The sequence below is a fragment of the Mastigoproctus giganteus genome, chromosome 12 (genome assembly GCF_048544385.1).
Source record: "Mastigoproctus giganteus isolate SK-2022 chromosome 12, ASM4854438v1, whole genome shotgun sequence".
In the NCBI taxonomy this organism is placed as follows: Eukaryota; Metazoa; Arthropoda; class Arachnida; order Uropygi; family Thelyphonidae; genus Mastigoproctus; species Mastigoproctus giganteus.
In genome coordinates, this window is record NC_143586.1 from 111,017,976 (window position 1) to 111,031,175 (window position 13,200).

Below are 13,200 nucleotides of genomic sequence, written 5' to 3' on the forward strand. Positions count from 1 at the left end.
TCGAATCCCGTCAATGATGCGAAAAAACTTTTATCGGCCTTTTCCACCGTGATCGAGTTGATCAGTCTCAGACAAAGTTGCACGGTTCTAACTTCCCGGAAACTGGGCTTTTTCTTCCTACAATACAGGCAAATTGACCACAGAATGCACCCAATTTACAGACGTAAACAGCGAAGTGAGTGAGTGAGTTAGAGAGAGAGAGAGACGGAATTGATGTACTGTTATATGGACTCAATATCGTTGGAAGTATTTTCTAGATTTGCAGTCGGCGTATTGGAGGTGCGCATTCATCTGGAAGGAACTAAGAAAGTCGCATTTCTTCCATACCATTATGGAAAGAGGCCCCTGAGGGTGAGGCAATGTGCTGATTTTGGGCAGGAAACTTTTTGGGTGGACATCTGACGCACACTGACTGTGTCGAGGTATAGAGAGTTGAAACAAGTGTGCATGATGAACGATTTTATAGTCTGATGGAACTGCAGGAACACCTTCCAAAACGCGATATTCGTTTTTCATTGATTTCAGCTTTCTCACTGCGTTACCCGCAAAATAAGAAAAATAACAAATCATAAATCATAAAACGATGATTACAAATTACAAATCATAAAACGATGTCAGAATATTTTTTGAATTTCTGCTGACTGGCGCTTTGATTTATAAAAACATTTTTATTTCAGCCTCATTATGGTGCAGGGTTCCCTTCTGTGAGGAAGTTAATGAGTTTTCTTAATAAGTTGGCATAGAAATGTAATGTAATTTTTGGTATGCACATTTATTAGGGGTGGGGCTTCTTTCGTTACGAATTCAGCAAGGCGTAGTCATTGTCACACGTACAACCACTTAAGATAAAGTGAGTAGTCGCTTACAAATACGCTGATATTGGCATCAAAACTCACATAACATCGCCATAACAGTTTAACTAGGGAAAAGTAAAAAAAAAAAAAGATAGAAAGAAAAACTAATTATCGAAACGAAGTGGAGCTTTACCTTAATGCAACTCCTGTAAATCTGCTTTCCCCGCAATGATGCGGTGTATGCAATGGACATCCGTGCAGTGATACAGTCGAATGAATTAGTAGGTGAGAGACAGATGAGGAAATTTGGAATTTAATGACACAACGACCAGATAGCAACGACGAGACAAATTAAATGTTACTACTTCGGTCGAAGGTCGAACTGAGTCTCCGCAAAGCTCATTTGAACGCTTCAGTAAACGCTGCGGAACAAACTTGTGCAATACATTACGGAAAGTTTTCCTTATCAGACATTATCTTCTTTTTGTAGAGCCAAATATTCTAAAAGATATCGTATTTTGGCTCGAAGCAGTTGTGACAGCTTCGCCAAACTTTTGTTAACCTCTGTATGAAAGGCGGTTTAAGTTTTCTTTACATAATTTCGTTTTAATTTTCATAAACGTGTTATCCTTACGAAGACTAGATTTCATTGACTCATAACTATCAGTAAAGTTCAGAATACTGATGGATTCCGAACAAACAACCCTCCATTTTCCAACTTACTGTTCGCTAATCACAAAATTTCTTTGAATGGGTTTTTAAAATGATTTTATGACCGTTCGCATGAGAAAGGGTGTTTTAGTTACTGTGTTTTGGATATTTTACGCGAATATAAATGAACTATAGCAGAGCTTCAGAATTATAAAATAGCTACGCTATACAGCCTTAATGAAATCGGAAGTTGGGAGGATTATATTCTCTTTTCGTGCGTTTTTATGGCCAAGCAGGATTTAAATGTCTAATAATGACACGGTGTTATCATTTATAGCAGAACAAATTTTGCCATCACAACGACTTGCTCTGATAATGCACTACTTTTAAAATAGCATCGCCAAAGTTTAACTGAAACTTTCGTGTAAAAGATAAAACGCTGCTATGGCAGCCTCTTTCAAGATTTATTAGTCCCTCATCGGATATTAACTGATTACTCTTTTAAATGAATGGGGATTTTTGGGCATGCCATTTGTTTTAAAATAGTGTAATACCAACACAGTTTAATGTGAAAGTAAATTTCAATGCTTGCGATAAGATCATTAATTAAGAAATTTAAATACTTCCAACCGCAAAATCATGTAGAAAGAAAAGCCAATCCTCAACTCCACAAAGCGGTTCGTTGCAAACACGGAAATCTACTGTGGAAGCTGTAAAAGTTGTTTGGTGTTCGGGAAATGCCTTATGTTAGCCTAATGCTAAGGACCAGGGTATCAAGAGGTTCTGGCACTGGAAGTCTCGTGGACGCTGGACTGTTGTTGTTGTTGTTGTGGGGTTTTAAGAGCATCAGCTACTAAGTCCATATTGCTCCGTGTATACTGTCTGTAAGTTGCATGTGTTCTGTGGTTCATTTTCTGTTGGCTTACGAAACACCCGAGTTTCCAGCAGAAGAATCCATGCTGCCCTCGCCTGAGACCGACTAACTCAGCCACATTGTGAAAAATGCCCATAAAAATTCATAATATCATCGATAAAACTCGAACCCAGATCTTTTCCAACCGGTGTGGGGAAGGTGGCTATTCTACCAGCTATGCTACCCATGAGAGCACTGGACTGTTGGACTTGTACTTTTAACGTTGCTGACTTGCACGCTCAGATACCGGATTACTGGATTTTCTGGAAAATCAGCTGACGGATTATAATTAATCGGACTTCTACTGTATTATAAAAAATGATATAATACTTAAGTTTTCATTTTCGTGTTATAATCGTCCTTTTGTTTTTTCAAGCATGTGTTGAGTATGTATTAATTACAGGTATCATATAATTCAGGTTTCGGTGATGACGGAAAAAGATATCAGCTTTCTTTGATTGCTGCTCCCTGATTTCAAAGTGGCCAAGAACCAAAAAGGACCTTTTTGGTTCTTGGCCACTTTGACAAGTATTGTTGTTATTTGATATTTCAGCAAGGAAACTAAGACTATTGAGGTGTATTCATAATAAAAACCGTGTCAATTTTATTCTGTGGTGGTTTTGCTGGATGAAAGCCTCAAGTTTTCTGCAGAAATGCTCAAAACGATTCTCCAATCTAGATGAACTTTGAACCCCGACTTTTTCCACATGTTATTAGCGACGAGAGCGATAAAATCGCATCATAAATTTGTTTGATTAAGTATAGGTCAATACCAACAGTGCTAGGTATGTTACAGTCAGCAATAATGCGATTCCACTTGTAATACGTTTGATTGTTGTAATATTTAACAAGTTAGGTAATGTAGACATTGAGGCGCCTTCGATTATTAAATAATATACCTAATATTACTTGAGAGATGCTTTCCACATGATGTCCGAATGATGGGTTGACATGATGTGGAATTTGTGTAGTAGTACTTCTTAAAAAGAGAATGGCTGGTGCCTACGAGAAATGGAATAACCGATTTTGTCAAAAGATCTAGAAGAATGTTCCAAAGTCTTAAATTATGAAAGCGGTTGGTGCTGCTGTTGCAGATTTATAACGGCATGAGGAATTTTATGGGTCTTTTTCACAAAGTAGCTGAGCTAGCCGGACTCAGGCGAGAGTAGCATGGTTTTCCTCTCCCGGAAACTCGGGTTTTTCGCCCAGCGAACAGAAGATCGACCACAGAACACGAAGCAATATGGTCTTAGTCGCTAATGCTCCTAAAACCTACTACAACACAGATTTATAACACTGTTTCTGTAGAGGGACTAGGGGATATGGAATTGAAATTGGGCATACCTTCTGAGAGACCAAAAAACATTGAAAAAATTGAAATTTCGGAATCGCTTTGACTTTTCCGTCTTGATTATTGCCCGAACATCTGAAATATCTTTCATTTTTATATATTTCTTTAAGAAAAATGCTAGAAACACCATGGGTTGGGTTAAAAATGCGACTTAAAACCTTTCCAGAGACTATCAAAATATCTACTGAAAATTTTATATCGATGAGACTTTTCATTCTCGAGTAATCTTCGAACATCCAGAACACACTTTCGTTTAATAAATTTCTAAAGAATTCTAAATATTTTTAAAAATTCGCAAAAACTGGGAGGACAACGTGGAATTGGGACTAAAATCTCCCCAGGAATTAACAGAACATAGTACATTGAAAATTTGGTATCGATTTGCTATTTCCTGATCGAATAATAGAAAGGCCGCCGTAGCCTAGTGGTCAGGCGTGCGAGTGCATAAGTACACGTACCTTGAGTGACCGGGGTTCAAGCCCGTGACGGCTGAATACGGTGCTGTTTCTTGTGTTATGTTTATCTTGTGAACTCCTCTGACCGTTTGGTCGTCCAGGAGTATAAACAGAAAATTTATTTTTATTAATAATGCCGAAATCTCAAATATAGTTCCGTGTATACAATATACGGCTAACTCACGATGTTTCATTCAAAAATCAGCAATCGATTTTTTATTTGCTTGATTTTAATTAAATCTGGAATGTTGACAAATGTTTCTGAAAGATTCAAATATAAAATTTCATTGGAAATCTGACCATTGGAAGTTGATTTTCTACATGCGGACGGGCAAACGGACACGGTGAAGACAGTAAGCGCCTAAAAAGAAAGAAAGAAATCAGGGGCGTGTCAAGACTTTAAACCGCTCTGATGCAAAGAAGAAAATGCCGTCCTCCCCCACTTGAAATGGGGAGAGAGACGGCTCACTAATATTGTATTCATTTTGCGAAAAGGTTCCATCGATACCACCCCTTTTCCGTCCCTGAGAGTCAGCTTTTGAAAGCGGTCACTTCCACGTATCCATCTTAACATCGATCTGGTCACAATCAAGGATATTATGACATAATCAGTAACAATATCGAATTTAAATGATTTTCTGCCATATTCGATATTAATTTATTTTTGAGCTGTATACGTTCTGAGAAGGATCTTTTTATCATAAAATCATAAACAGCTTGTGATGAGCATATAAATGAAAACAAATAAATGATTTTGCAAAAAGGGTAAATTCATGATCTGACTCTTTAAATTGATCAATTTATTAATAAATAAATAATTTAACTTAACTCATTGTTGCGTCCAAAGATTTAATCACAGCTTCTTCTTCCTCTTTGAAAGAGGAAATCATATTCCAAAAGATACGTTAAAATACGCGGTGTTCACAGATAGCGCAACAAAAATATTCTGCATGAATTTTACATTAGTTTTTCTCTCGATATAAAGCAGAAAATGTCAGGATGTCCCCTAAACACGTTGCAACAAATTTTACTGTATACATAACACTAATACTATTTATGGACCAATTAATTCATCTTAATAAGCATCTGAAATCTTTCATTCCAATTATTTGTAACGCACTTCTTAATGAAAGAAACTCGATGTTTGCTTAAACATCGAGTTTTAGCAAACATCAAGAAAAAATAATAATTTATTTTTTCTTCTTCTTTTCATTTGAAATGAAGCTTTGTGACACACTAAGTGTTCTTTGTCTTATAAACAAATAAGCTGAGTAGACTAAACAGCAAGAAAAAATAGCCGGGCTTTGGCTAAGGGTAGAACCCACATTTAACGAGAAATAAAAATAACTGGAAGCGCTCCAAATGCACCAGATGAAAGCTAAGACAATATCCATCTAAAAATATAAGAAATGGAGCAGGACTAACAAAAGGAGGTATTGCAGAACATTTTAAATTTGTAGTGAGATATTTTAGGCATTTCTTCTTAAGAATTTTCTATCCACGTTAAAGAATTAATATCCACTTAAATAGATGGCGGAGTAATTTGGGGAATTCATATTCACACAAGTATTACAGAGAGTAAAACATAAGCCTGGCATGCAACTTTCCGGTTGTATAAAATCCTTAATTCGCAAAGATGATGAATCAAATTGGGTTTTACCATATCCATTGTTTTAAAACATCTGACTTTATTATTTTGTTAATTCGATTACTATTGTTTTATTATTTTGTTAATTAGGTAACACCGGGCATAAATGACCCGAGTTCGAATCGCTTCAATGAAGCGCAGAATTTTTATGAGCTGTTTTCGCAGAGTGGTTGAGTTAGTCGGTCTCAAGCGATGGTTGTATGGGTTTTCCCCTCCTGAAAAATTTGGTTTTTTTTGTTCAGCAAATAGCAAACCGACTGAAGAATGTACCCAGTACAGATATAATGTGCTGAAGCCTTATAGCTTTAGTTCCAAATGGGCTTAACACACGCCTAACCACTTAATTCGAAAAAAATTGCCAAATTCCAGAGCAGCATTTTAAAATTCACTTCAGTTTTTTTAGGCGTGTTAGCATATATGCACAATGCGCCTGTTGTCTTTACCGTGTTTATCCGTCTGTCCGTCCGCATGCAGCAACTCGACTTCTAGTGGACGGATATAATGTAAATTTGGACTAATATAAATTATTATTTATTTTTTTTATACAGAATTTATACAGAGGAATGAATGGGCAATGTTAAATGCGCAGGAACGAAATGTTCTCTGTTCGCGCATAAAATGCGTTACTTTTTTTCCGGATTCCTACCAGTCAAATTAAAATATGCGTTAGCTAGTGAAGAAAGCACATTTTTAATACTTACTATTTTGTATTGAAATTGATATTAAAATGTATAAATTTAAATGAAGGTTAGATTTTTACGTACCATGGCGTTTTTTAACGTTTTACACCACTGCTGATAACCAGCTGAAGAGCTCTTGATTTGCTTATCAGCAGTGATTATTCGTTCATTAAGAATTTGCATATAAAGGAACCACTATGGCAGTGATCAGTACACTGTGATCACTGCCAGTCGCCACGGACTGGCAGTGATCACAGTGTACTGATCTTGGATTTACTTAAAGATATAATTACCATCAGGGATAAAGGGAAGGGTTTTTGCTTCCATAAAGGTGACTACAGTGGTCTGAGACATTTTTAAAATTCTGTACGGTGGGACCAACTGATGTTACCAACAACAAATTCTAAGTGGCAAGCATTCAAGGAATTAATCGTGGAAGCTACTAGGCTTTTTGTTCCTACTAAGAAATACTGCTCTAGGTTTAGGCCTAAATGGATGTCAGATGAACTAATGAGACTCGTGGCAGAGAAGAAAAATGCATGGGATGCGCGTAAAGTATCAGGCGACACGGAATCATCAGGCAAACGAAGGCAGATTACGAGAAATCTTTGGCAAAGGATGCAAAGAAAAACATCAAGGGCTTCTTTACTTATATAAACTCTAGAAGGAAGGGGATGAATCAGATTGATCCACTTGATATCAATGGTTCCACTGTAGATGATCATTCTCAGATAGCTGCCAAACTAAATGAGTGTTTTGCATTTACATTCACACATGAAGAGTTATTCAAGAAGGAGAGGGCGAGGTGTTTATCAAACTCTAAGGGAGTTAAATGATTTTGCAATAACTGAGAGCTAAGTGGAGGAGAAATTGTTGAAGTTAAACATAAGAAAAACACCTGGGATGGATGGGATCTATCCAGTTATATTAAAGGAGGCGGCAAAGGAAGTAAGCAAACCCTTATCCATAATTATGAGAGCATCCTTGGACTCAGGGGAAGTCGCCACGGACTGAACATGTTCAAATGTATCCCCAATTCACAAAGGGGGATCGAAGGGTGACACGAGTAATTACAGACCAATTAGTTTAACTTCTGTTGCGGGTAAAATAATGGAGTCACTAGTTAAAGATGCATCGCAGGATCATCTAGACCAGGGGTGGCCAACAAGCCGATCGCGGCTGTAATTTCGGTCGATCACGACGAATTTTAAATCTATGTAAAAATAATTAGTCAAAATCTAAATGTTATCATTATTGTGCGCCCCACTGCATACGCTTATTACAAATCCGTTGAATTACGTGACTACGCTTGTCGCCGCGCAGCCGCTACGCGTGTCTAGTGAAAATTCACGCGGTTATGTTTTGGAGAGCATAGCGTATGGGTCGAATTCTTATTTAGCTTACTTAATATTAATAACTGGACAGTCTTATATGTTAATTTAATAGCTTTTGATTTAAAATGAATACTACGAAAAAGAGTAAACGTATTATTTTCATCAAGAGTGGGAACTACAATGATTTTTTGTTTTGTAATGGTGAAAGAAAAATATTGATTTGCAATGCTTTCTAAATTTGCAAATTTAGAAAGGCACTTCAACGCACTCCATGGTAAATATCAGTCGGATTTTCCGCCTAATAATGACCTTAGAAAAAATAAATTAAAAGAACTTAAATCCAGATTATTTACACAACAAAATTTCTTCCTGATACCTAATTTACAATTTAAAGCAGTAACTGTAGCATCATTTAAAGTGAGTCATCTTCTTGCAAAAAACATGGAAACCATTTTCTGATGGTCATTTCATCAAAGACACATTTTTAGAAATAACGGATTCTCATTTTGAAAATCTTAAGAACAAAAATGAAATTAAAAGTGCTCTTCAAGATCTGCAATTATCTCGAAATACTGTGATGCGACGCTTCGAAAAAATGAGTGAAAATGTGAGCGAACAATTGCGTGCTCGTATTGCTAATTGAGTATCATTTTCTTTAAAACTGGATGAATCTACAGACGTCAATGATACATCTCAATTTCTTTTTTATTCGAATGATTTTCGATGATTTTGCCACTAGAGAAGAACTGCTGGGTATGGTTTCGTCAAAAGAAAGAACTAGAGGTCTTAATATCTTTAACTCATTCAAACACTTTATTGAAAAAATTACATTACCACTATTTAAGCTCGTATCAATAACAACAGATGGAGTAATGAAGCAATGACAGGGCATCTTAACGGATTCATCGCATTGTTCCAAAATTAGGATGAATTCCCAGATTTTTTCAGTTACTACTGTATTATTCACCAACAAGGGTTAACCAGCAAAAGATTAAATACTAAAAGTGTTATGGACATCGCTTTCGAAATCGTGAATTCCATCAGAGGACAATCTCTTCAAAGGAGACTTTTCAAAATGCAACTCGATGAAAATGAACCAGATCTGATATTGCACACAGATGTGAGGTGGCTGAGTCCGAGTAAGTCTCTACAGAGATTTCGAATTTTGCTGAATGAAATTAAAAAATTTGTCGATCAAAGGGGAGATGATTATGAGCAGCTACAAGATACGGAGTGGTTGTGTGATCTGAATTTGGAATTACAAGAAAAAAATAAAAATATGGGTGACATGATTAGTAGTATTTCTGCATATAAATATCAATTTTTGGCAATGGCTAAGGAGCTCAAAGAAAAAAAAATCGATCATTTTGCAAATATGAAAGATCATTTGCAAAAATATCCTGTTTTTGAATTTAATAGTGAGAAATATGTTTCTGAAATTGAGGAAGTTGTGGATGACTTTTAAACAATTGAAGACATTGTTCAATATATTTCTTATCCATTTAATGTCGACTTAGATACGAAACAAATTGCAGAAAAAATCGCTATGATTTTTCACACGGAGAAAATATTACTGAAAAATGAAATTATTACATTGGGGAACGATATCTTCCTAAAAGCCAGATCATCAGAAAAAGACTTTTGGAAATGTTTTCCGAGAAAAAGTACCCAATTGTAAAAAAAATGCAGTGAACTTTTAAATTCCTCTTTGGTTCCACATATCTATGTGAATCGGCCTTTTCCCATTGTAAACAAACAAAGACGAAGAATCGCTCTACTCTTACGGACTTCCATACTGAAGATTCTTTATTGATGGCCTTATCACAGTATATCTCCGAGTTTGAAAGCTTGGCAGATGACATGAAGACACAAACTTCGGATAAATTAAAATTTTAAATACGTATGAATTTAAAATAAGAATTCTGAATTGTATTTAATTTTAAAATTTATAAACAACATTTTTCAATATGTGTTGATTACCTTTTTTAACCATGTGCAATGAAATTCTTGAGATGGTAGATCGCAGCACATTTTGAAAAAAAAAAAGTAGGTCGCATCGCAAATTAAGTTGGCCACCCCCTGATCTAGACAATACTGCAGCAATAATTCAGACACAGCATGAAAAGTCTTGTCTGACAAATTTGATTGGTTATTATGATGTGGTCACAAAGGAACTGGATGCAAAAAATGATTTTGATATCATATACTTGGATTTCAGGAAAGCTTTGGATACTGTTGCGAATGGAAGACTATTGTACCAATTGGAGCAGTATGGTATTAAGGGTAAGTTGCTACAATAGATAAAAGGGTGATTGAGTGGGAGAAGACAGTGAGTGGTAATCAATGGACGTTGCTCTTCATGGACTAATGTTATTAGCGGTGTCCCTCAGGGTTCGGTGTTGGGCCCATTGTTGTTTTGTATATTTATCAATGATATTGATGAAGGTATATCAGGCTTAATGTCGAAGTTTGCAGTGTGCTACTGCAACAAGATCTATAAAATTTGGGCAATCGGCTAAGAAGTGGAAACTGAAGTTTAACATTGACGAATGCAAAGCATATGGGTAGAAGTAACCCCAGAGAAACGTACCAACTGTGCGGTACTACATTTAGGGTGGTAGAAAATGAAAAAGATCTGGGAGTGATTGTGTAGTCAGATATGAAGTTTCTTGAGTAATGCAGGCAGTCTGCCAGAGGAGGTCATGGGGTGTTGTCAATGATATACAGGAATTTTGCGAGCAGGGATAAGGAGGTGATTATCCCCTTGTATAAGGGAATGGTCAGGCCACACGTTGAGTACAGCATACAGGTCTGGAGGCCTCATTTTAGGGCGGATGTAGAGCTTGAGCGAGTACAGAGAAGGGCAACAAGATTGGTGATGGGAGCGAAAGGGTCCTCTTACCAAGAAAGGCTCAAGTTCTGCAAATTGCAGCGGCTGGAGACTAGGCACCTGCGAGGTGATCTGATTGAGATGTATAAGGCATTAAGTGGGTTGAGCACGCTGAATTCTAATAAGATTCTTCCGTTTCCTAAGGTTACAAACGTGAGGGGACATAAATTCAAATTGAAGAAAGAAAACTGTAGAATAGATGTGAGGAAATTTGCCTTTAGCCAGCGGGTGATTAATTGCTAGAAAAAACTTCCATCTGTTTTGGTGGAGTCCTTCTAACTGTTCAAACTTCCAGTTGTGTTGTTGAGTATTCAAGGAAGAACTGGACAAACTTTTATAAGGAATGGATGTGTGAAATGTTTTTTTTTTTTTTTGGCTGATGCTACATTAGCTCATACGCTTGCTTTCTTGCATCACATGCCTTTATTATTACTACTACTACTACTTGCAACGTTCACTGAGTATGAGTAATAAAAGATTAGTAAAAATTTAACAAAGCGCTTTGTTAAAGATAACATACGTACAACAGAGTACAGTTTCCTTCATAGAAAAGAGGAGACACCAAGCAGTAAACAAACGTCATAATTATCGGTGATTACCTCCCACAGATGGTCCGGTATAAAGGTTTGCTTAGGTCACTACATGTTGACAACACATACACACACACACACACAGTGTGATAATACGCATATACCGGATCACTTAAGAGTATAGTCAATAAAATTAGATGCAAAGAAAGAAAAGAAAACCAGAAAAATCATGGATTATATTACAGCTGAACCATCTTTTATGATTCAATAAACTGAAATTGCGGTTCTAATCAGAGAAGAGTTTTAAACACTGCAACGTATAAATGGTTTGGAGTTTCAAGTTTTGGTTCAATAAAGCAGCTGATTCAATTAACTGCCGATTCCTATAAGCGAAGCACACCATTTATTGAATTGTTTTCTAGAGCTAAAGAAACTATTATAAAGAAAAATAAACAATTCTGCGGTGTACCCTTTAAAACCCTTTCGCGTACTCCTTGGGGGTATGCGAACCACACTTTGGGAAACACTGCTATATTACATTAAATATCGAAGGCTGAAATTGAAATGAGTGGTTCCAAGGATAGTTTGGGGGATTTTAATATATCCGAAACTTGAATAAATTCAGTGGGAAGAGGAAGATATTCGATTTTTTGCAATAACTGAAAAGCAGCTGACTTAGTTATAATTGAAGTAACGAAGTCGAAGTGTGCAAATGCCTCTGTACTTTAAAAAAAATTATTTTATTGATTTATTAGAGGATACTGCATTTTTTTTAGGTATAAATAGAGATCTTTTTTGAGATATCGTATCTATCTTGTTACAAGAAGTTTAAATAAAGCGGTTCGGTATAGGATATATGCAATCCTGTTCCCAGTTTGAGGGGAATACTTTTATTCTATATCTTTATTCTGTGGAGTATTTTCTGACCAACCATTGATTCTCTTCAGCATCTGCTTTCTCTTATTCCTCAACAGTGTTTTCCTGTTCTGCCGCAGCATCATCTGAAAATAATAAACAGCTTATAAACACATTTATTTCGTCTGTGAAAATCATATAAAGCAACTCGCATCGGAATGGAAATCCCCCAAGTGACGCCTCTCGCTTTAAACATCCTATTCCAACGATATCAGCTGTTTCTGCAAGCATGAAATATTAACTTGTAATGCCAGTTGAGTCCCGTGTTGCGTTCAAAAAACCCGGTCACCGCGTGATATCAACCACAGAAATTGAATTATTCCACCGTTATCTCCACCAAATCCTTTTCTATAAACTGGTGTTTTTACTAGAGCCTTCTTAACCATGCAAACGTATACTACAGAATCATTGCCGGATATAGATTCAGAATAACGTCTCAGAACCAGTTATGTGATTGGTAATATAAATCCTCTGATTTCAGTGACCTTTGCTTTGGTTACAAAAATAGCTAATGCAGTTTCCCCAAGTAGGAAAAACAACAATAAAAAATTTGGATTTTTTTGAGAGATCACAACGAATAGAGGAAAGAATTAAAATTCTTTTAAATAGTCGAGTGTGATATTTTATTTAACTCATGAGATGAAGATTAATTGTTTTCAGAACAGTTTTCAAAGCTTCATGCTATTCTAATGTAGCAATATATATATATTCAGTGATCACTGAATTGTGACCACCCCATCCGTAATGGACCATGCCGCATAGATCGTGGTATAAAAAGCCGAACGGCTTTCTACGCTATTCTGGGACTATCTTGAATGGAAAATGAAAACATAACATCAGCATCCACAAAACCTAAATTAATTACGAGGTTAATGTTTTCAGAATGGTTTTACTAACATAAACTGTTTAAGGGATCTAATCCCTAACAACGAGAATTCATGAAATGATTCGTGATAAAGGGGGAGGGAGGTTCCTCAGGTCATCGACGGGACTCCAACTCAGGTCTTTTCCACCCGATGTGGGAAGGACGGCGGTTCTA